This window comes from Nerophis ophidion, linkage group LG03 (assembly GCF_033978795.1).
Source record: "Nerophis ophidion isolate RoL-2023_Sa linkage group LG03, RoL_Noph_v1.0, whole genome shotgun sequence".
Classification (NCBI taxonomy): Eukaryota; Metazoa; Chordata; class Actinopteri; order Syngnathiformes; family Syngnathidae; genus Nerophis; species Nerophis ophidion.
Genome location: NC_084613.1, coordinates 6,865,035 through 6,891,918, shown reverse-complemented (window position 1 = coordinate 6,891,918; position 26,884 = coordinate 6,865,035). Strand labels below are relative to the sequence as shown.

Below are 26,884 nucleotides of genomic sequence, written 5' to 3'. Positions count from 1 at the left end.
CCATTCTAGTCACTGCCGCTGTGTCCTTGGGCAAGGCACTTTACCCACCTGCTCCCAGTGCCACCCACACTGGTTTAAATGTAACTTAGATATCATCAATCAATCAATCAATGTTTACTTATATAGCCCTAAATCACTAGTGTCTCAAAGGGCTGCACGAACCACTACGACATCCTCGGTAGGCTCACATAAGGGCAAGGAAAAAAGATATTGGGTTTCACTATGTAAAGCGCTTTGAGTCACTAGAGAAAAGCGCTATATAAATATAATTCACTTCACTTCACTAATTATTCGGCAAAACGATTTTGACCCGGCAGTAATTCTAGTCAGGCGCATACTATATACCTCATACGGTACATTTTTAATGGCTTTCATTAAAAAATATATGCATCATAGCATATAATGTGATGATGTCATATAGACCACGCCCCCAGCACCACCAATCTAGGCACAGTATCTTCAGTGCCATTGTCCAACGTTCCGGATAATTCCTTTTATTAAAAAAAAAAAACTATTAAGTCTGTGTTTGAATAAGGATTTTCATAATTGAATTTGATTCCTGACATTTTTTTCTATTTAAAAAAAAAAAAAAAAATCAAAAGGTCTCAGCAATAGGAATGGAAAAAAAGGATTATGACGGAAATACAAGATTTTTGATGAGAAGAGACAAGGGAAATCTATGAGTCACTTTTAAATGGAAATGGTGTGTGTGTGTGTGTGTGTGTCTTCACACAAAAGATTACAAGGTCACGCAGCAGCACACGGTTGCCTGGCAACACAGGGACAATAGTTGTCCATTTCCAGCAGGGGGCTGAACATGTGGTGTGTTTTCTGTAGGCTACCTAAAAAACATGGACATCTTTTTATGCAGGATGAAAGAGGCGTACTTGACAGATATATCAAAGTAAACAGCTGGCAAGAAACAGCAATGCACACACGTATGTATCCTCATCCATCTTTTATCCAACTGCTTCCAGGCATGACCATGCAAAACACATTGAAAAGTAGTTTCTGGACCATAAAGCGCACCCCTGATGAGTGAATATTCAGGTCTGTTTTCATACAAAAGGCGCACCGCAATAAAGGAGTCATATTATGATTGTTTTCTAAATGTAACAGACTTCCTTGTGGTCTACATAACATGTAATGGTGCTTCTTTGCTCAAAATGTTGCATGAATGTTTTACACATAATCTTCAACTCACTTTCTGACAGTCTCTTGAGGATTCACCGTCTTTTTTACGTGCCTCCTCTTGGACAGCCTCTTCTCCTTGTTGTAGCGGTGTAGCGTGCAAGGACGGGAGTGGAAGAAGTGTCAAAAGATGGCGCTAACTGTTTCAATGACATTCAGACGTCAATCAATAACGGAGCAGCATCTCCTCATCCGTGGCAACAACAACGCCCGGAATGTTTCCCGTGACCGGAACTCTCTAATAAATAAAGTTCCTTGGGTGAATAATGTCAACTCACCACACCGGTATGTTTTAGCGCTTTCATGGGGAGTTTACTGACAGATATAAGTAAGAACTTTACACTACTTTATATTAGAAATGGCAACAGTGGAGGATGAATGTCACATAACAAGAAGATAGAGAAAAAGAAGATGATTATCCACTACAGTGTCGTCATAGACTACAAAGGCGGATGTGCACAATTTTTCAGGACTTATGCAGATCCCAAATACAGATCAGCAGGTACCAGAATGTAAGAACATTTGTTTTTGCATAATATTGCGAAACAAAACAGCAGATAATATGTCTTACCTTATACACACACCATAATAATACTCCTATGTTGAAGCACAGAACAATCCATCAAGCGGTGTGGCTTCATAGCTTACCAAAGTCCTACTAAAACATTTTGATGGATTTTTGAGCAACATGTGTAATGTTCTATATTTTCAATGGAACATATAAAATGTTGGGTGTTGTTTACGTGAGTCATATTGCAGTCTACACGTATATCTTATGTGTGACTGCCATCATATTGCAGTTTACACGTATCTATTATGTGTGACTGCCATCATATTGTAGTCTACACGTATCTCTTATGTGTGACTGCCATCATATTGCAGTCTACACGTATCTCTTATGTGTGACTGCCATCATATTGCAGTTTACACTTATCTCTTGTGTGACTGTCACCATAAAGCAGTCTACACATATCTCTTATGTGTGACTGCCATCATATTGTAGTCTACACGTATCTCTTATGTGTGACTGCCATCATATTGTAGTCTACACGTATCTCTCATGTGTGACTGCCATCATATTGTAGTCTACACATATCTCTTATGTGTGACTGCCATCATATTGTAGTCTACACCTATCTCTTACGTGTGACTGCCATCATATTGCAGTCTACACGTATCTCTTATGCGTGACTGCCATCATATTGCAGTCTACACGTATCTCTTATGTGTGAAAGCCATCATATTGCAGTCTACACATATCTCTTATGTGTGACTGCCATCATATTGCAGTCTACACGTATCTCTTATGTGGGACTGCCATCATATTGTAGTCTAAACCTATCTCTTATGTGTGACTGCCATCATATTGCAGTTTGCACTTATCTCTCATGTGTGACTGTCATCATATAGCAGTCTACACATATCTCTTATGTGTGACTGCCATCATATTGCAGTCTACACGTATCTCTTATGTTAGACTGTCATATAACAGTCTACAAGTATCTCTTATGTGTGACTGCCATCTACTGGTCACACTTATCACTACCCATTACACCATGTACCAAATAAAACAGCTTCAAGGTCGGTAAGCACAACCAGAACTATTCCGTACATTAGGCGCACCGGGTTATACGGCGCACTGTCGAGTTTTGAGAAAATGAAAGGATTTTAAGTGAATTAATGAAGAATATATACCCGTAGAAACGCTATAAATGGCTATTAGACGGAAGGGCACTTGTACTTTCGGTTGAAAGCAGTAAAGGAAAGAAACACCGTATACGTGCAGTGAGCAAACTCGTTATATAGCCATGGCACAAACAATAACACATATTAAATGTCTCTAAAACTATTTGCATTATGGCCGTTCGCAAAGAAAAATCCATTAATTAGCCGCACTTCTTCATAAGTCGCAGGGTTCAAAGCGTAGGAAAAAAGTAGTTTATGATCGTCAGTCAGCTTTACACTCGCTTTACTCAATATAGATGGATTCCATTGTGTCGTACGCTAGATTACAGTACTCACTTCTAGCCAGGAGGATCCTCCTAACATCATTGCTATATAAAACGAGACCACAAAGTGGAAAAACATTGTCACATGCTGGGTCATTTTACTTAAAATTGGGTTTTATTTAATGAGCTGAAACCGCAGGCAGGTGTTCTGCAAAAAACCTGGGGTCAATTTCAGGGTCACAGCACATATAGCAGCGGCCATTAGCCGTGTTGTTAGCATTCCGTGTTCCCCAACTGTCATCCCGCACGTTAAAGTCTGGCCAACGTCCTTTGTTTTTCATGTCAAAGATGAAGGACCCCAACACACACGGCTGCTGACACGTCTAGTTGTTGTCTGCTGATATGGGCTCATGTCCCAATGTGGAGATAAGTTGTTGATGAGGCAGGGCTCCAAAAGTCCTTCTGCCAAAAGTTGATTGCAGCATCAAGATTAGCAGCCACATTCTTTCTTAGCATTGTGCATTCACCCTTAACCCGGAAACCACCTTTAAACCGTCGCCACAACGTAGTAAAAGAAGAGAATACACTGCGAAGAGTCAGTGTTCAAAATACAAAAACCAAAAAAAATACAAAAGTTAGGGGCATTTTACTTGAACTAAGCAAAATGATCTAGAACAACAACATTTAGCTTGTCAAGACTTTTCAAAAGAAGTCAAATTATATGTTGAAAAATATTCTTGGATTAAATAAATGCTAGTGCCAGTATGTTGACATAATGATATAACGTGACATCATCGCGCCAAATGTGTGCTCTTTCAGTCAATTAGTGCGAAAGGAATATATATATATATATATATATATATATATATATATATATATATATATATATATATATATATATATATATATATATATATATATACACACACTTCGGGGGCTTCACGGTGGCAGAGGGGTTAGTGCATCTGCCTCACAATACGAAGTTCCTGGGTTCAAATCCAGGCTCAGGATCTTTCTGTGTGGAGTTTGCATGTTCTCCCCGTGAATGCGTGGGTTCCCTCCAGGTACTCCGGCTTCCTCCCACTTCCAAAGACATGCACCTGGGGATAGGTTGATTGGCAACACTAAATTGGCCCTAGTGTGTGAATGTGAGTGTGAATGTTGTCTGTCTATCTGTGTTGGCCCTGCGATGAGGTGGCGACTTGTCCAGGGTGTACCCCGCCTTCTGCCCGATTGTAGCTGAGATAGGCGCCGGCGCCCCCCGCGACCCCAAAAGGGAATAAGCGGTAGAAAATGGATGGATGAATGGACATACACACACTAGTATGTGTATATATGTTTATATATAAGTGTGTGTGTATATATATATACACACATACATACATATATATATATATATATATATATGTATGTATGTGTATATATATACACATATATACACACACTTATATATATATATATATATATATATACATACTAGTATACATACAAATATACACATACATACATATATTTACATACATACATACATGTATACGCACATATATAAACACAAATATATATTTATATATACATATATTTACATACATACATATATTTACATACATATATACATACATGTATACATTTATATGCACATATATAAACACAAATATATATTTATACATACATATATACATATATTTATATACATACATATATACACAAATATATATATATTAGGGATGCACCGATTAATCGGTAACCGAATATATTCGGCCGAATATGGCAAAAAAAGCCCCATTCGGCCTTCGGTGGAATGAGTTAAAAACAAGGCCGAATAGTGGCGTGTGACGCAATTTTTTGACGCGGTTTTCTTCCTCGGGGGCGCTAGAGCGCAATTTTGAGGTTTGGTTTTTTTATTAGATCGCAATTTTCGCCAGTCCTGATGTGTGTTGGTGAGTTTTGAAGCATGTTAAGGGGCTCAAATTACAGCTCAAAGAGGCGGCGGAATAGTAATAAAGAATAATAATAAAACCTTAGAAATTTAATAGGGTCCTCAGTCCCAAAGGGACGTCGGTCCCTAACAAGTAAAAGACTAACATAAAATCTGCTTAGTGAGAAGAATGATCTCATCAGAGAAAAAATAAGCAAATATCAGCCTTATCTGAGATATTTCAGTTGAAAAAGATGCAATTTTGAGACTAGTTATTAATGATAATAGACTCACCTATGTATTGAAAGTAAATGACTATTTCTTTTGGAATGCAGGTGCACTTTGTCATGGCTGGATCAGGACTATTTTCTAGTCATGCTAATCTTTGTGTTGCTAAGATGCTTAGAGGATATTTGCTCAGTGTTTGATTATTACTTGCTTAATCTTCAACAAAATGTGCCTGTTATAAATCACACAAGTGGGGGAAATCACAACAGTTTGGCAATCTTTGCAAAAATTTCCCAAAATATCATCGAAGGCCCGGGAGGAAGTAGTGACTTCTGTGTGACGACAAAAAAAAAGTTGTAAAGCTAAGCTGGAATTTAAGCAAGGCAACCGCCCTCGTCATTCGCCGTCATGCCCTAAAAAAATTGACCAGCATCGGAAGCAAAAACATGGCGTTGACTTTTTACATGTTAAAGAACGAGGGATGTAACAATAAACATAATTAAAGCTGCAAGCAGCGTTGGTCGGATCCGCCTTTGGCTGCTGCCGCCGCTACTCAAGCCCTGGTCTGAGTCAGACCAACATAGAGGTTTTTATTTCATGTCTATACGACATTTCTAACAGAAGTTACATGCAGTTTTGTCTGGGTTTTTTCCTAGGGGGCGCTAGAGCGCAATTTTGATTTTTAGGGTTTGGTTTTTTATTAGATGGCACTTTTCGTCAGTCCTGATGTGTGTGCAAAATTTGGTGAGTTTTAAAGCATGGTAAGGGGGTCAAATTACAGATCGGCGTTTCTGGATGTTGTTGATAAATTGCTTTCGCTTTGTATAGTAGAGCTTTAACTTGCACTTTGAAGCATTTTAAAGGGGTCAAATTACAGCTCAAAGAGGCAAAAATTAAATTTTTTAGGTAACTTTGCGCAGGGGTTCTTTGAAGGCTTGTAAAATCAAAACCGGAGCAGTAATCAAAACTCTGTTCAATACTTTTAATCAGAAGGGTTCAATCTCTCTCCTGTGCGAGTTTGAAGCCGAAACGACAAACGAGCTCAGAGGAGATAACTTTTGAAAAAAGGTGACGGGTGTTTACAAAACTTTTATTTTGAAGGGGTAATTTTTAACTTCCTGTTGAATTTTGCTGAAGGATGTCGATAATTAAAATGTAGGTCTAAGTGAGACCTACATACAAGTTTTTGTTTCATGTCTTTCCGGCATTCCCACCGGAAGTTACAAGCAGTTTTGTCTGTGTTTTCTTCCTCGAAGCAGTTTTTGCTGTGTTTTGATCAAAAATTGCGCTAGAGCGCAATTTTGAGTTTTTTTTTTTTTTTTTCATTAAATCGCAATTTTTGCCAGTCCTGATGTGTGTGCCAAGTTTGGTGAGTTTTGAAGCATTTTAAGTGGGTCAAATTTCAGCTCAAAGAGGCAAAAATGGAATTTTTTGCAAAAATTTTGTTTTGAAGGGGTTTTTTTTTTCCAACTTCCTGTTGATTTTTGCCCTAGAAGGTAGAATTATGAAATGTAGGTCTAAGTTAGACCTACGTGACAGTTTTTGTTTCATGTCTGTACAACATTCCTAACGGAAGTTACAAGCAGTTTGTTTTTCTTTCCTTCCTAGGGGGCGCTAGCGCGCAACACAACAAAAGGTAGGATCTAACAAATGTATTAACAAAAAAGGTGAGCTCTGAACAAAAACACTGGAGCTAATAAAAAGGGAAACAAAAGACGCTAGCGTGAGCGCTAGGAAAAATAAAGAACTAAGACTTGGCGTGAAGGCGTAAAAAGTAAAAACAAAGTTGATTAGCATGTGAGCTAAAGATGACTAGGTGGCCGAGCTAATAAGCTAGCGAGAAAAGCATAACTGACGTTACGTTGCGTGAAAACCAACTAGAGTCCCAGAAAGAATAAACAGAAGAGGCTGGCTTATGAAGGGAAGGTGATTAGCAGAGAACAGGTGTGCAGGAACCGGGAGTTACAGCTGAAACTAATAAGTAACCATGGTGATGGACTAAACGGGAAATAAACGGATCAATCGGAGAATGAGAACAAAGATGGAAAAACAAACAATAATATTTGAAGATCCGAGTCACGGATCGCAACAAATACATTTAATGAAGGTGCTTGCAACGTCCTGGGCCAATCTTCCAAATATCCCCCCGTGCCATAATATCACATAATCAGCTTGACCCGTCGGGCCCCCATTCGTGCAAATGTCTCATTAAAGACAATAAGGCGACTGACAAAGAAGTTCCGATTGGTCCCTTGAGATACTAGGTTTTTCCGTTGTATCTACGCGGTTATGTGGTAGTTGCTAGGTCCTGCCATGCACGTAACTGCTTACTTACGGAACAAATTACAATATCGCATACACCAGGGGTGCCCGTTACGTCGATCGCGAGCTACCAGTCGACCGCGGGGGGTGTGTCAGTCGATCTCCAGCCAGGCTTTTAAAAAAAATAGACCTAAAAATTAGTAATCATCAATCTTCACCAAGACGTCACTTAAATGACATTCACGGTACCGGAGGGTCTTGTGAGATGACGCTGGCTGCTGCAAGATCATTATTATGAAAATATGACAGAGAAAGGCCAGAAACACTTTTTATTTCAACAGACTCTCGCGCCGTACCTTCCGTCAAAACTCTAAAGGCCGACTGCACATTTCCTATCTTCACAATAAAAGCCCTGCTTCATGCTGCCTGCGCTAACTAAATACAGAGTCTCGGAAAACTGGCGTGCACAAGCGATCCCTCAGAAAGCTGGCGTGCACATCACTTGTGCACGCCAGCTTTCCGAGAATCTTATTTTGTTAGCGCAGGCAGCATGAAGCAGGGCTTTTATTGTGAAGATAGGAAATGTGCAGCCGGCCTTTAGAGTTTCGACGGAAGGGACGGCGCGAAAGTCTGTTGAAATAAAAAGTGTTTCTCGCCTTCCTCTCTGTCATTTTTTCATAATAATGATCTTGCAGCAGCCAGCGTCATCTCACAAGACCCTCCGGTGCCGTGAATGTCATTTAAGTGACGTCTTGGTGAAGATTGATGATCACTCATTTTTAGGTCTATTTTTTTTAAAAGCCTGGCTCGAGATCGACTGACACACCCCCCGCGGTCGACTGGTAGCTCGCGATCGAAGTAATGGGCATCCCTGATCTAGATCTCATACATGAACACTATTTTTATCTATATTGACAAAAAAGTCAGTTACATTTTATGGCCATCAGGTGGCATCTTTACACACTCATATACACTACATCCTGCCTGGACATTAAACAATGATTGTCTTGGTGTCCTCAAATAATGAGCGCTACTTTCCGGCAACATTTGCCTTGAGGCGGAGTTTGGTGGTAGCAGGGGTGTATTATGTAGCCCGGAAAAGTTAGGGATGCATGGGATTCTGGGTATTTGCTCTGTTGTGTTTATGTTGTGTTACAGTGCGGATGTTCTGCCGAAATGTGTTGTTTGGTGTGGGTTCACAGTGTGGCGCAGGTTAGTAAGTGTTAAAGTTGTTTATATTACCACCCTCAGTGTAACCTGTATGGCTGGTGAGCAAGTATGCCTTGCAGTCACTTACGTGACCGGCCGGCACGCAGATAGCATGGTGCAAAAGCTGGCGCGACGACATGTTTTGTTTTGTCCGGGTGAAAAACGGAGAAAGTGTACCCCGAATGATGAAACTGAAATACGGAAACCTCCCGGAAAAATCGGCAAGCATGCAGCTGAACGACATCAGAGTGATCAAAGACCACATCAGAGTGATCAAAGACCACATCAGAGTGATCAAAGACCACATCAGAGTGATCAAAGACCACATCAGAGTGATCAAAGACCACATCTGAGTGATCAAAGACCCCTGACTTAAACAGGAAAATAGCATTTATGTCCAAATATATTGGTTTTCTTTAGGGTTGTACGGATTATTGAATCAAAAACAGTACTATACTGAAAAGTACCAGTTCCCCGTTTATTCAATTATTTATTTTCAACGGGCATGACTGTCATGTTCAAACTCTGATGACATTTATTAAACGGGACGAGAAGCAAAGAATCAAACAGAGACAGAATTCAATTTGGCTCAGTGAGGAAAAACCTGGACATCTGTACCCTTGCACGGTGTCATCACACTCTGCCAAAAGATTGCACGCCTCCTTTTATGTAGACCTTCCCTGACCACATGGCAACAGCTGCTTCCAAAGGGGACGGGGTCGTAAACAACCATCGCCTTTGATTACTAAACAGTTCAAAAGAAAAGGTCGGTTCAAAAAAAGAGATCGTAAAAGAGTTCAAGAAAGAGGTTTGTAAAAGAGTTTTAAAAAAGCGGTGCCTGGAGGGGAGTCGGGCCCTGCTTCCTCTCCGCTTTGTAGTTCTTGGGTCACGACTGATTGATTGAAACTTTTATTAGTAGATTGCACAGTACAGTACATATTCCGTACAATTGACTACTAAATGGTAACACCCGAATACGTTTTTCAACTTGTTTAGGTCTGGGTCCACGTTAATCAATTCATGGTAATGAAAATATCTTTCTGTTGATTACAATACATGAAAGAAACAAACACCTTCATGTTGCTTCCCCCCCTACACAGTGGAGTTTTCTTCTCGGTAGGTTCAAAGACAGCTTTTGCTCATTTCAACACAAAGTTTTTGTGATAACTTAGATAAAATTACTCTAACAGTGACATTGCTGGTTTTAGGAGCAGAGGAGCATGTTGGGCAGCGCACACACACAGAGTACTTCAAGCAAACACAGTGTGTAGACAGAAGAGGGAGAATGGACGCATTTTGGTGTAAAAAGTCAAGATAAAGGTGAAGTTATAACACTGAAACACCACATGCCGGATTTTTTCAACGGAAAAAAAAACGTGCTTTGACTCAAGAAGGTTGAAAAACACTAAATTTAATAGTTCTTAAGCACATGCCTGCGTTAACTTAAGATGCATTTAGAAGTCGATGGGAAAACTAAAGCCATTAAAAGTTTAGGCTTGTCAAAACGTGGACTATTGGGTTTGTTTTTCCGGAAGGCAAAGAAGACGTGAATGCAAGTACATATTTTATTTTAACCCTAACAAACTACAAAAAAGGAAGCAAAACAAAAGGCGCGCACAATGGCGGAGAACAAACGTGACTATCCATCCATCCATTTTCTACAGCTTATTCCCTTTTGGGGGCGCTGGCGCCTCTCTCAGCTACAATCGGGCGGAAGGCGGGGTACACCCTGGACAAGTCGCCGCCTCATCGCAGGGCCAACACAGATAGACAGACAACATTGACTAATGAAAACAAAAAGTTGCACAAAGGCAGAACTATGGGCAAAAGGCAAAACTTAATAACTGTGATATAAAAACCAAAAACTTACGTGGCATGGGCAGGAGGGAAACTAAGGACGGTATGAGTGACAGGCAGGGCATGGCATGAAGTAGAGGTAGCACACGGCATGACGTGGGTAAAGGTAAAGTCGCCAGCCTGACTGCCTGGCATAGCTCGGTTGGTAGAGTGGCCGTGCCAGCAACTTGAGGGTTGCAGGTTCGATTCCCGCTTCCGCCATCCCAGTCACTGCCGTTGTGTCCTTGGGCAAGACACTTTACCCACCTGCTCCAAGTGCCACCCACACTGGTTTAAATGTAACTTAGATATTGGGTTTCACTATGTAAAGCGCTTTGAGTCACTAGAGAAAAAGCGCTATATAAATATAATTGACAATTCACAAGTTGCAATTTCCTGAAGCAGGAATTGTTGCGGGGTAGCCAGAAAAATCACTTTTTTAACCCACAAAGTAGAAGAACAAAACGTTGATTAGATGGCAGATATATATATTTGCAAGGCCATTTTCAAGAGGGATATTTAAAGAGAAACTACATCTTGTGAGACCACGTCGGCCATGAAATGGGGAAATGATTATCATTTCCACTGGAACGCTATATAAATATAATTCACTTCACTTCACTTACCTGGAAATTACAGGTTTAAATAATGCTGTGGTGATTAGTGACAGGTGTGCGACAGGTGCGTGACATAAGGACAGGTGAAAACTAATGGGTAGTCATGGAAACAAAACAAACAAGGAAGTGCAAAAACAGGAACTGAGTGTCCAAAAACAAAACCGAACATGACTAAAACAAAACATGATCACACGGACATGACAAGGCTTTAAAATCTGACTAATCGTTAAGAAGTGGTTGACTATCAAAATGATGGTTCATACTTCATAGCAGCCCTATCGGAAAGGTGACAAGTTCAAAGCCCCATCATGTTATGACCTACTAAAGACTGGACATAATGCAGGATGTATTTTTTGACCCCACAGATACAAAAAGGCCACAATCATCAAGACATCAAAGAAACCAAAGGCCATAAAAGACATCCAAGCAGCACAGAGCTGATGCAACCAGCTACCAAAATAAAACAAAACTTAAAATTGAGCAATAAATAATTCAATTATTTATTTCCCTGCTTAGGCTGTTGCCCCCGCGACCCGACCTCGGATAAGCGGAAGATAATGGATGGATGGAATTTATTGCAAAAATCTGATTGTTCGATCGATCGAACATTTGTATAAAACCATTTAATAAAAATAGGGAAATGGGAAAATAGTGGGAATCAACATATTTTTGTTTGCCACAACCTTCATTAGTTTTCTAATAAATGTACATCAACAGTATTCAAATTGCATTTGTAACATGTGTTTATGAATAAAAAAATGTATTAAAAAACCCCAGCAGCTGTTCGCCACCACACACATATCACGCCACCGCTCTCATGTACGCTCTATTGCAGAAACTATGTCCGTGCATTTTAAGTTCCGGGCACTCCATGAGGTCTGGATTTAATCAAAGCAAAAGATTATATAACTCACTTTTCTTTCTTCACATGAACGCTAACGCAAGACTTTTTAGTACAGCTCTTTGACTCTCTGTGACACAAACTGCCAATTATTTGAGCAATTATTAAACCCCCGAGTTGAACCCTGGCCCCAAAACAACTCTCTGAACTGTCAGTCATGGCCATCACTACAAAGTTGACTGGGTTGTGACCACAGACACTGAATATGAATTTATAAATGCAAATATGTTAACTACATGTGAATAATGCTGTGTAATAGACTATATTTATATTATTCACATGTGAATAATACTGTATGATACACTATTTATATTATTCACATGTGAATAATGCTGTATAATAGACTATATTTATGTTATTCACATGTGAATAATGCTGTAAAATAGACTGTATTTATATAATTCACATGTAAATAATGCTGTATAATAGACTGTATTTAGTGTATATTATTCACATGTGAATAATACTGTATAATAGACTGTATTTATATTATTCACATGTGAATAATGCTGTACAATAGACTGTATTTATATTATTCACATGTGAATTAAACTGTATAATAGACTGTATTTAGTGTATATTATTCACATGTGAATAATGCCGTATAATAGACTGTATTTATATAATTCACATGTAAATAATGCTGTATAATAGACTGTATTTAGTGTATATTATTCACATGTGAATAATGCTGTATAATAGACTGTATTTATATTATTCACATGTGAATAATGCTGTATAATACTGTATTTAGTGTATATTATTCACACGTGAATAATGCCGTATAATAGACTGTATTTATATTATTCACATGAGAATAATGCTGTATAATACACTATATTATCCACATGTGAATAATGCTGTATAATAGACTGCATTTATGTTATTCACATGTGAATAATGCTGTATAATAGACTGTATTTATATTATTCACATGTGAATACGGCTGTATAATAGACTGTATTTATGTTATTCACATGTGAATAATGCTGTATAATAGACTGTATTTATATTATTCACATGTGAATATTGCTGCATAATAGACTGCATTTATATATTCACATGTGAATAATGCCGTATAATAGACTGTATTTAGTGTATATTATTCACATGTGAATAATACTGTAGAATAGACTGCATTTATGTTATTCACATGTGAATAATGCTGTATAATAGACTGTATTTATATTATTCACATGTGAAAAATGCTGTATAATAGACTGTATTTATGTTATTCACATGTGAATTAAACTGTATAATAGACTGTATTTAGTGTATATTATTCACATGTGAATAATGCTGTATAATAGACTGTATTTATGTTATTCACATGTGAATAATAGACTGTATTTATATTATTCACATGTGAGTAATGCTGTATAATAGACTGTATTTATACTATTGACATGTTAATAATGCTGTATAATAGACTGTATTTAGTGTATATAATTCACATGTGAATAATTGCCGTATAATAGATTGTATTTAGTGTATATTATTCACATGTGAATAATGCCGTATAATAGACTGTATTTATATAATTCACATGTAAATAATGCTGTATAATAGACTGTATTTAGTGTATATTATTTACATGTGAATAATACTGTATAATAGACTGTTTTTATACTATTGATATGTTAATAATGCTGAGCAATAGACTGTATTTATATTATTCACATGTGAAAAATGCTGTATAATAGACTGTATTTATATTATTCACATGTGAATTAAACTGTATAATAGACTGTATTTAGTGTATATTATTCACATGTGAATAATGCCGTATAATAGACTGTATTTATATAATTCACATGTAAATAATGCTGTATAATAGACTGTATTTAGTGTATATTATTCACATGTGAATAATACTGTAGAATAGACTGCATTTATGTTATTCACATGTGAATAATGCCGTATAATAGACTGTATTTATATAATTCACATGTAAATAATGCTGTATAATAGACTGTGTTTAGTGTATATTATTCACATGTGAATAATACTGTAGAATAGACTGCATTTATGTTATTCACATGTGAATAATGCTGTATAATAGACTGTATTTATATTATTCACATGTGAATAATGCTGTATAATAGATTGTATATAATGTATATTATTCACATGTGAATAATGCTGTATAATAGACTGTATATAATGTATATTATTCACATGTGAATAATGCTGTATAATAGACTGTATTTATATTATTCACATGTGAATAATGCTGTATAATAGACTGTATATAATGTATGTTATTCACATGTGAATAATGCTGTATAATAGACAGTATTTATATAATTCACATGTAAATTATGCCGTATAATAGACTGTATTTATATAATTCACATGTAAATAATGCTGTATAATATACTGTATTTGTATTATTCACATGTGAATAATGCTGTATAATAGACTGTATTTAGTGTAAATTATTCACATGTGAATAATACTGTATAATACACTATATTATCCACATGTGAATAATGCTGTATAATAGACTGTATTTATATTATTCACATGTGAATAATGCTGTATAATACACTATTTATATTATCCACATGTGAATAATGCTGTATAATAGACTGTATTTATATTATTGACATGTTAATAATGCTGTATAATAGACTGTATATAAAGTATATTATTCACTTGTGAATAATGCTGTATAATACTGTATTTATATTATTCACACGTGAATAATGCTGTATAATAGACTGTATTTATATAATTCACATGTAAATAATGCTGTATAATATACTGTATTTGTATTATTCACATGTGAATAATGCTGTATAATAGACTGTATTTAGTGTATATTATTCACATGTGAATAATACTGTATAATACACTATATTATCCACATGTGAATAATGCTGTATAATAGACTGTATTTATATTATTCACATGTAAATAATAATGTATAATAGACTGTATTTATATTATCCACATGTGAATAATGCTGCATAATAGACTGTATTTATATTATTCACATGTGAATAATGCTGTATAATAGACTGTATTTATATTATCCACATGTGAATAATGCTGTATAATAGACTGTATTTATATTATTGACATGTTAATAATGCTGTATAATAGACTGTATATAAAGTATATTATTCACATGTGAATAATGCTGTGTAATACTGTATTTATATTATTCACATGTGAATAATGCTGTATAATAGCCTGTATTTATATTATTCACATGTGAATAATACTGTATATTAGACTGTATATAATGTATATTATTCACATGTGAATAATGCTGTATAATAGACTGTATTTATGTTATCCATCCATCCATTTTCTACCGCGCTACCGCTTATTCCCTTTTCGGGGTCGCGGGGGGCGCTGGCGCCTATCTCAGCTACAATCGGGCGGAAGGCAGTGAATATTGCTGCATAATAGACTGTATTTATATATTCACATGTGAACAATGCTGTATAATAGACTGTGTTGCTGGGTATGGTTTGGTTTTGGAATTTGATTGCATTGTTATGGTATTGCTGTGTAGTGGTTTGTTGGATTGATAAAAAAAAAATAAAAATAAAAAACAAAAAAAAAAAAACATTTTTTAAAAATGAAAATCGATTCTGAATCGTGATTCATATTCGAATCGATTTTTTCCCACACCCCTAATATATACACAAACATATATTCGTATATATACACACACACACATATATAAACACATGCATCCATTTTCTACCGCTTATTCCCTTTTGGGGTAGCGGGGGGTGCTGGCGCCTACCTCAGCTACAATCGGGCGGAAGGCGGGGTACACCCTGGACAATTCGCCACCTCATCGCAGGGCCAACACAGATAGACAGACAACATTCACACTCACATTCAAACACAAGGGCCATTTTAGGGCCAATCAGTTGCATGTCTTTGGAAGTGGGAGGAAGCCGGAGTACCTGGAGGGAACCCACGCATTCACGGGGAGAACATGCAAACTCCACACAGAAAGATCCCGAGCCTGGATTTGAACCCAGGACTGCAGGACCTTCGTATTGTGAGGCAGACGCACTAACCCCTCTCCCACCGTGAAGCCCACATACATGTGCACACATATATATGTATATACATATACACACATACACATAAACATACATGTGTATGTGTATATATATATATATATATATATATATATATATATATATATATGTATATATATATATATATACATATTCATTTAGATATCCATCCATCCATCCATTTCTACCGCTTATTCCCTTTCAGGGTAACGGGGGGCGCTGGCGCCTATCTCAGCTACAATCGGGCGGAAGGCGGGGTACACCCTGGACAAGTCGCCACCTCATCGCAGGGCCAACACAGATAGACAGACAACATTCACACTCACATTCACACACTAGGGCCAATTTAGTGTTGCCAATCAACCTATCCCCAGGTGCATGTCTTTGGAAGTGGGAGGAAGCCGAAGTACCCGGAGGGAACCCACGCAGTCACGGGGAGAACATGCAAACTCCACACAGAAAGATCCCGAGCCTGGATTTGAACCCAGGACTGTATTTAGATATATATATATTCATTTATTTGTTGCGGCCCGCCACGAAAGAATTACGGCCGCCACAAATAAAATAAAAAAATAAAAATAAATAAATAAAAAATAAAATAAAATTTAATTAAAATAAATAAATTTAAAAATATATATATATATATATATATATATACATATATATATATTTTATTTTTTATTTTTATTTTTTCCCGGCTTTTGACTCGCTCGACCACTCATAAATGCAATGGGACTCTGTCTGTGAATGGAGCTTGTAGTTACATATTATATAAATATGTAAATATTATATAAATATGTATATAAATATGTACATAAAGGGTTGTAATTATATTCCAACTCCGCGTTCTTCTTGGTCATCGCCGCTGACACCCAACCCCCCCCCGCCGCCCGACCACACCACCACAAATAGATGCCTGACCTGTGGGAAACACTGTTTGTACATACATATATATATATATATATATATATATATATATATATATATATATATATATATATATATACATATATGTATATATATATATATATATATATATAGGTAAATGCATGTAAACAAGGCATGTGATCAAATACTTTGATTCTGACAGACACTCCACAGTCCTTTCATTATCTCAACATTGATTTTTTGTTTCTTCCTCTCTCTTTGACATGTACAAAGTATATATGTGGGAAGGGGTAGGCATTATAAGCCTACACCTTTTTGCTCAGGGAAGGTAAACCCATACTTTCATTTATTTATCCGCCATGCACGGGAAGTGTACCGTTTACAATCAAACGATCACCAAATTAAAAAAAAAAATACAACATTGAATAGGAGGAGAATAATGTCACGCTGTCTGTTATGACTCCTGTCCAGACAGCCTTGGATAGCAACATGTTTGCTGATGCTAACACTATCTTTATATGATAACACTATCTTTCACGAGCAGATGATTATACTTACATATCAGTACACGGGTCAGCTTGCTACTCCTCAGCACCATAAACACTTTCACCTCCAAATGCCGTTAAGTCTTTGTAAAAGCATCCCATGACTACTGCGTACCTCCACTACCTATTCACACTTAGACTTAGACTAACTTTATTGATCCAGGATAATGCGGGTATAAAAGTAGACAAAAATGTACCATAGTAGCAATATAAATTAAAGCTGCAAGCAGCGATGGACGCGCTTTGGCTGCTGCCCCCGCGACCCAAGCCCAGATAAGCGGTAGAAGATGGATGGATGGACTATTACACAGAGAAAAAGTTGTATACACACATGTGCGCGTGACGTCACGGGTTGTGGAGCTCCTCACATCTGAACATTGTTTACAATCATGGCCACCAGCAGCGAGAGCGATTCGGACCGAGAAAGCGACGGTTTCCCCATTAATTTGAGCGAGGATGAAAGATTCGTGGATGAGGAAAGTGAGAGTGAAGGACCAGAAAAAAGAAAAAAAAAAAAGACGAGGGCAATGGGAGCGATTCAGATGTTATTAGACACATTTACTAGGATAATTCTGGAAAATCCCTTATCTGCTTATTGTGTTGCTAGTGTTTTAGTGAGATTATAAAGTCGTACCTGAAAGTCGGAGGGGTGGGGCGACTGCCAGTGTCTTCGAGGGAAGCCACGTTTCTCGACCGGGCTGAGATATTTAATTTTTTTCCCTCCAACGAGGAAGCATCCGAGAAAAACTAGCTAGTTCGAATCTTTTTTGGAAAAAAAAAAATTTATAAATTTATGGAACATCATTAGTAATTTTTCCTGGTTAAGATTTATTTTAAAATTTTGATGACATGTTTTAAATAGGTTAAAATCCAATCTGCACTTTGTTAGAATATATAACAAATTGGACCAAGTTATATTTCTAACAAAGACAAATCATTATTTCTTCTAGAATTTCCCGAACAAAATTTTTAAAATAAATTAAAAAGACTTTAAAATAAGATTTAAATTTGATTGTAAAGATTTCCTAGATTTGCCAGAATAATTTTTTAGAATTTTAATCATAATAAGTTTGAAGAAATATTTCACAAATATTCTTTGTCGAAAAAACAGAAGCTAAAATGAAGAATAAATTAAAATGTATTTATTATTCTTTACAATAAAACATTTTTTTTGACTTGAACATGGATTTAAATTGTCAGGAAAGAAGAGGAAGGAATTTAAAAGGTAAAAAGGTGTTTAAAAATCCTAAAATCATTTTTAAGGTTGTATTTTTACTCTAAAATTGTCTTTCCGAAAGTTTTAAGAAGCAAAGTCAAAAAATAAATTAATTTATTCAAACAAGTAAAGACCAAGTCTTTAAAATATTTTCTTGGCTTTTCAAATTCTATTTGAGTTTGGTCTCTCTTAGAATTAAAAATGTCGAACAAAGCGAGACCAGCTTGCTAGTAAATAAATAATATTTAAAAAAAATTGAGGCAGCTCACTGGTAAGTGCTGCTATTTGAGCTATTTTTAGAACATCCATCCATCTTACATTATTTTAAAAAGCATACACAATCTGTGTAAATATATCAGTCTGTGGGTAAAAGGACTTGAAAGCACACTTTTCCAGTCTTGACTCGAGACTTGAGACTTGGTCTCACCTCTGAGTCTTCCTTATCTTTCTTCAGTTTTAAAAGTCTCTCAGTCTGGATGGAGATCTTCCTTTATTACCTCCTGCTTTGATTGAAAGTCCAGTTTAAAAAAAAACTGTCTAATTTTAGATATGTAATCCTCCATGTTAAAAGTGCAATACAGTAAATAATATTTACTGGTGTCGCCCACCGCTTTATTACATACTCTTACTATATTGGTAAATCATTGAAGCCACGTGATCACATAAAGGTTGTCTGCTATTGGCTGAGCCATACACGGTGCGGTGCCATTCAATACAGCGACGTTCACGTGCTACCGGTTTTTTTTACAAACGTCCAATGTGATTATTAAGAAATTCAACGTTAGCATTTTTTTTATTTTAATGAAATCCAGCAATGACAGCTGAACGCAGCAACAACGTGGTCCTGTTTGGCTCAGTGTGAAACGTATGAAACCGCTCATAGCGACCATGTTCTCAAGCGAATAAACACAAATAGTCACTTACTTGCTGTTGTTCCCCCAAAATGCGGTAGAAAGTGTTCGCCTGCTAGCCTCGGCTGGGCTTCGTGCTAGTGAACACGTGACAGCAACATTCGTCCACCCGGAAGTGTGACCGTTAAAGGACCGCCCATTCTCCTTGGCAAAACGTTGCGTTCGAGGACACTGCGTAAACCGGCGCTTCGCGTCGAATTTTGGTGCGTTTGTCGCCATCTAGTGTTTTTTTTGGTGGGGCTCAGCAGCATGCCTGGTTTTCGGATACTACACCAGGTGTCACCAACGCGGTGCCCCCCATAAGGACCAGATGAGTCGCCCGCTGGCCTGTTCTAAAAATAGCTCAAATAGCAGCACTTACCAGTGAGCTGCCTCTATTTTTTTTAAATTGTATTTATTTACTAGCAAGCTGGTTTCGCTTTGCGCGACATTTTTAATTCTAAGAGAGACAAAACTCAAATAGAATTTGAAAATCCAAGAAATTAATTTAAAGACTTGGTCTTCACTTGTTTGAATAAATTAATTTATTTGTTTTACTTTGCTTCTTATCAATCAATCAATGTTTACTTATATAGCCCTAAATCACTAGTGTCTCAAAGGGCTGCACAAACCACTACGACATCCTCGGTAGGCCCACATAAGGGCAAGGAAAACTCACACCCAGTGGGACGTCGGTGACAATGATGACTATGAGAACCTTGGAGAGGAGGAAAGCAATGGATGTCGAGCGGGTCTAACATGATACTGTGAAAGTTCAATCCATAATGGATCCAACACAGTCGCGAGAGTCCAGTCCAAAGCGGATCCAACACAGCAGCGAGAGTCCCGTTCACAGCGGAGCCAGCAGGAAACCATCCCAAGCGGAGGCGGATCAGCAGCGCAGAGATGTCCCCAGCCGATACACAGGCGAGCAGTACATGGCCACCGGATCGGACCGGACCCCCTCCACAAGGGAGAGTGGGACATAGAAGAAAAAGAAAAGAAACGGCAGATCAACTGGTCTAAAAAGGGAGTCTATTTAAAGGCTTAAAACTTTCGGAAAGACGATTTTAGAGAAAAAATACAACCTTAAAAATGATTTTAAGATTTTTAAACACATTTTTACCTTTTAAATTCCTTCCTCTTCTTTCCTGACAATTTAAATCCATGTTCAAGTAAATTTGTTTTTTTATTGTAAAGAATAATAAATACATCTTAATTTAATTCTTTATTTAAGCTTCTGTTTTTCAACAAAGGATATTTGTGAAATATTTCTTCAAACTTATTATGATTAAAATTCTGGCAAATTTAGGAAATCTTTACAATCAAATTTAAATCTTATTTCAAAGTCTTTTGAATTTATTTTAACATTTTGGTTCTGGAAAATCTAGAAGAAATAATGATTTGTCTTTGTTAGAAATATAACTTGGTCCAATTTGTTATATATTCTTAACAAAGTGCAGATTGGATTTTAACCTATTTAAAACATGTCATCAAAATTCTAAAATTAATTTTAATCAGGAAAAATTGCTAATGATGTTCCATAAATTAATTTTACATTTTTTTTTCAAAAAAAGATTCGAATTAGCTAGTTTTTCTCTTAATTTTTTTTCGGTTGAATTTTAAAGAGTTGAAATTGAAGATAAACTATGTTTCAAAATTTAATTTTCATTTTTTTTCGTGTTTTCTCCTCTTTTAAACCGTTCAAATAAGTGTTTTTTTCATCATTTATTCTCGACAAAAAACCTTCCGTAAAAGGAAAAAAAATGTACGACGGAATGACAAACAGAAATACCCATTTTTTTTTATAGATATAGATTTATTTATTAAAGGTAAATTGAGCAAATTGGCTATTTCTGGCAATTTATTGAAGTGTGTATCAAACTGGTAGCCCTTTGCATTAATCAGTACCCAAGAAGTAGCTCTTGCTTTCAAACAGGTTGGTGACCCCTGGACTACACTTTGTTTCTGGAAATAATCTCGTTTTTCGCCCTTTAATCAAAGGAAATATATATATACTTTTACTTATTTGTTAACATTTCCCTAAAAGACCCACAAAAAGTCGAATTACTGCATGTTTTCTTGACAGGAAGTCAACAACGGCTGTTTTATTTTGACAGCGCTGACCAAAGCCGCATTGCATGATGGGTAACAAGTCTTCCTGGTCTGGCACGCAGTCAATGCTGTGATTTGTAGTTTTTTGTCCTTCATACGCTTCAGAAAGTAAGTAAACATCTAAGAGTTAAAGTGACAAAAAATATCTCACTTTTATTTGTCATACGTGCATTATTGGAGACCGTTTTTTGTAGCTTATTGACTGCTGCTATATCAACCGGTGAACGCATGTAATGCGCGTTTGTCGCCATCTAGTGGTCAGTTCGAGTTTTGCACCCTGCCTGCTCTTCTAATGCAACTCATACCAATGCAGAGTAATGCATGACGTCATCATATCTGAAAAGTAAACAAGTGTTTGGATCCTTTTAAATATTACACTTACACAACTCTTTTCTTGCTCAAAATACACATAATTATAAATCTGTGCTCACTTGAAGTATTTTTTTGATGTCAAATAGCACTTTTAACGTTTTATGACGCATTAAAGTGTGTTTTTACACAGTTTTTCCTTCCCACTGGCATACTTGCCAACAGGGGCGCTGCTAGGGATTTTGGGCCCCAGGAAAATAATCTTTACAGGAACCCCTCTGTATTATAATTTCATCATTATTAGGGGCCTCTCTTGGCCCCCTTCCATCATGGGCCCCTAGAATCCATCTCCTTTTCGGCGCCCCTGCTTGCCAATCTTGAGACCTCCGATTTATGTAGTTGGGGGGCGTGGTTAAGAGGGGAGGAGTATATTTACAGCTACAATTCACCCAGTCAAGTATTTCATATATATATATATATATATATATATATATATACATATATATAAATATATATATATATATAATTAAATTAAATAAATACTTGAATTTCAGTGTTCATTTATTTACACATATACACACACATAACACTCATCTACTCATTGTTGAGTTAGGGGTTGAATTGTGAGTGTGAATTATATTTATATAGCGCTTTTCTCTAGTGACTCAAAGCGCTTTACATAGTGAAACCCAATATCTAACATTTAAACCAGTGTGGGTGACCCTGGGAGCAGGTGGGTAAAGTGTCTTGCCCAAGGACACAACGGCAGTGACTAGGATGGCGGAAGCGGGAATCGAACCTGCAACCCTCAAGTTGCTGGCACGGCCGCTCTACCAACCGAGCTGTGCGTGTGTGTGAATTGTCCAGCCTTGTTCTATTCCATCCATTTCCTACCACTTATTATTCCCTTTGGGGTCGCAGAGGGCGCTGGTGCCTATCTCAGCTGCAATCGGGCGGAAGGCATTGTACACCCTGGACAAGTCACCACCTCATCGCAGGGCCCCTTGTTCTATTCTCTGTCACTATTTATCCAACCATATGCATGTACAGTAGATGGCAGTACTGTCCTGTTTAAGAGTGTCACAACATTGCTGTTTACTGTAGACGAAAATGTGACTGCTGTTGTTGTGTGTTGTTACCGCACTGGGAGGGGGTTAATGAAAGTGCCTAACAATAAACCCGCATAAGAAACCAAGAACTCACCCTCGATCATTCTACAGTTATAACGTCATTGGGCAGCCACGCTGTTTATATTGTGGGAACGCGGAAGTGAAAACAGGCTGGCCTCACTCAGGCCACGCCCCCTCCAGCTCCGCCTGAATTTCGGGAGTCTCCCGGAAAATCCGGGAGGGGTTGGCAGGTGAAAAGGAATGACAGAATTTAGTGCTGAAAAGACACTTTTGTGACATTAAAACTAAATAAATTGGTGTTAAAAATGAACACTTAAGAGTGAAATGGAATAACACAATTCAGTGTGTCTAAACAACACAGAAAGTGTCAAAATATTAACACAATATTGAAAGTGTTATTTTAACTCAAAATCCGTGAGAATGATATCAACTCAGGAAAAGTGTTGATTTTAACTCCCGTTTGAGTTGAAACAACACCCCGGAAAATATCCATCAAATTGTACAACAGATTGGAGGGTGGAAGCGCATATTATGGGATGTCAGTAGTTGTCATTTACAGTCCATGGAAAAAAACGCTGCCGATTTTTTTATGGTAGAAACAAACAAACTTGCAGTTCAGTTGCCAAAATTAATAAACAACATTGTTTTTCCATGTCCAGTAATATGTTGTAAACATTCATTTTACAGTACAATTCTGTTCACTGAGCTGACAGTTTTTATCCGTAAAAAACCCCCAAAAAAACAGTGGTACTGGTATTTCCTTTTACCGTAAATTTTGGACAATTCCATGCTCCCAGCCTTGTGGGAACAGTTTGGAGCGGGCCCCTTCCTCTTCCTACATGACTGTGCACCAGTGCACAAAGCAAGGTCCATAAAGACATGGATGACAGAGTCTGGTGTGGATGAACTTGACTGGCCTGCACAGAGTCCTGACCTGAACCTGACAGAAACCCATTGGGACGAATTACAACGGAGACTGAGAGCCAGGCCTTCAGTGTGTGACCTCACCAATGCGCTTTTGGAAGACTGGTGGAAAATTGCTATAAACACACTCTGCAACCTTGTGGACAGCCTTCCCAGAAGAGTTGAAGCAGTAATAGCTGCAAAAGGTCATATTGAACCTACTGGGTTAAGAATGGGATGGCAATTCAAGTTCATATGCGAGTCAAGGCAATATAGTGTGTATACAGTATGTGTAAATATAAGGGCAGCACGGTGGACCATGGGTTAGTGCGTGTGCCTCCTGGGTGCTGGGTTCGATCCCCGGGCTTGGAGTTTGCATGTCCTCCCCGTGACATGCGCGTGGCGATAGGTTAAATGGCAACACTAAATTGTCCCCAGTGTGTGAATGTTGATCCTGTGTTGGCCCGGCGATGAGCTGGCGACTTGTTTAGCCTCACACTTCTTCTGTTCCAGACTGTCATTACTGCCACAAGTGGTGGAAAAGTGTATTACAAGTGAGTAACCCTCAGGCCCTGTTAGAATAATGTGTATGTTATCACACAACTCTTATGCTTAAAGGCCGTTACTATGGTTAGTATCAATTGTGCTGAAGTTGTACTTTTATATCTGTGCAAAGGGACAACTTGCAATCTGGATTGCGAGTCGTCTTGTATCAGTGTTTGTGTCCGGAACATCGAGTGCCGTGACGCAGACAAAGCAGAGACAGGGCGATATCACGAGTGTCAACACATTGTGTCTGAGTGGGGTTGCTGAGATTTCTCCCCCCATTTTGTTCAGAAGCAGCCTCAGTGATGTAACCAGGGACCTCCCAAATAAATAGAGGAGCACATGGGACTGTTACCTTAGAGCAGGGGTAGGGAACCTACGGCTCTTGAGCCAGATCTGTCTCTCAGATAAATCTTAGCTGACATTGCTTAACACGATAGTTCGGGTAGTAATCATGTTAAAAATAACGTTCAAAATATAAAACATTCCCATGCATTTTAATCCATCCATCCGTTTTCTACCGCACCTGTTCAAGAAAAAACAATGTTATTAAAAAGAATTAGAGACTTATTATACTCTGAAAATGTTGGTTTTACTTAAAAAATGCACGCATTTAGTTGTATTCAGTGTTAAATAATACAATATGGCTCTCACGGAAATACATTTTCAAATATTTGGCTTTCAAGGCTCTCTCAGCCTTAGAACGTGGTGGGAGATTGTAACTGAGTGTGCAGCCCCAAACGTCTCTCCTCATTGAGCCAAATTGAACTCTGTCTCTGCATGATTCCTTGCTTCTTGTCTGTTTAATAGATATCTTCGGTGTTTGAACCTGACAGGCCCATAGCATTCTGTCCACTAAAGACGCTGAGATCATTATCCATGCGTTTGTTACGTCTCGTCTCGATTACTGTAACGTATTATTTTCCGGTCTCCCCATGTCTAGCATTAAAAGATTACAGTTGGTACAAAATGCGGCTGCTAGACTTTTGACAAGAACAAGAAAGTTTGATCACATTACGCCTGTACTGGCTTCCTGTGCACTTAAGATGTGACTTTAAGGTTTTACTACTTACGTATAAAATACTACACGGTCTAGCTCCAGCCTATCTTGCCGATTGTATTGTACCATATGTCCCGGCAAGAAATCTGCCTTCAAAGGACTCCGGTTTATTAGTGATTCCCAAAGCCCAAAAAAAGTCTGCGGGCTATAGAGCGTTTTCATTTCAGGCTCCAGTACTCTGGAATGCCCTCCCGGTAACAGTTCGAGATGCTACCTCAGTAGAAGCATTTAAGTCTTACCTTAAAACTCATTTGTATACTCTAGCCTTTAAATAGACCTCCTTTTTAGACCAGTTGATCTGCCGCTTCTTTTCTTTCTCTCCTATGTCCCACTCTCCTGTGTGGAAGGGGTCCGGTCCGATTCGGTGGCCATGGATGACGTACTGGCTGTCCAGAGTCAGGACCCAGGATGGACCGCTCGCCTGTGTATAGGCTTGGGGACATCCCTGCGTGCGCTGCTGATCCGCCTCCGCTTGGGATGGTTTCCTGCTGTGAACGGGACTCTCGCTGCTGTGTTGGATCCGCTTTGGACTGGACTCTCGCGGCTGTGTTGGATCCATTATGGATTGAACTTTCACAGTATGAGGTGGCGACTTGTCCAGGGTGTACCCCGCCTTCCGCCCGATTGTAGCTGAGATAGGCGCCAGCGCCCCCCGCGACCCCGAACGGGAATAAGCGGCAGAAAATGGATGGATGGATGGATGTTAGACCCGCTCGACATCCATTGCTTTCCTCCTCTCCAAGGTTCTCATAGTCATCATTGTCACCGACGTCCCACTGGGTGTGAGTTCTCCTTGCCCTTATGTGGGCCTACCGAGGATGTCGTAGTGGTTTGTGTTGTGGTTTATGCAGCCCTTTGAGACACTAGTGATTTAGGGCTATAAAAGTAAACATTGAGTGATTGATTGATTGATAGCAGAGAAACATTTTGGCAGTTCTAAAAGGGCCCCTAGCCCTATGGTTAAAAAACACTCTACTCAAGGTAGAACAGTGAATATTCACAGCATGTGGAGCGACAAAATAGCACCATTTTTGGGGGCATGTTTTGACAAATGATCCCCATTTTGTGCTCCAGGAGTGGATCAGATGATGATTTAATTAAATCCATAAAAATCCTCCCAAAAAC

At 38.1% G+C, this 26,884-nt stretch overlaps 1 protein-coding gene across 1 annotated transcript in view; it reads right to left on the bottom strand.

Moving 5' to 3' along the window:
- Nucleotides 1–19,824, bottom strand: part of slc5a6a (solute carrier family 5 member 6a) — a 77,188-nt gene extending 57,364 nt beyond the window's left edge. Inside the window, exon 1 of the mRNA XM_061894124.1 lies at nt 19,731–19,824. The gene's annotated coding sequence lies outside the window, so the exon portion shown is untranslated. The remainder of the gene's footprint in view (nt 1–19,730) is intronic.
- Nucleotides 19,825–26,884: the final 7,060 nt, after the last annotated feature.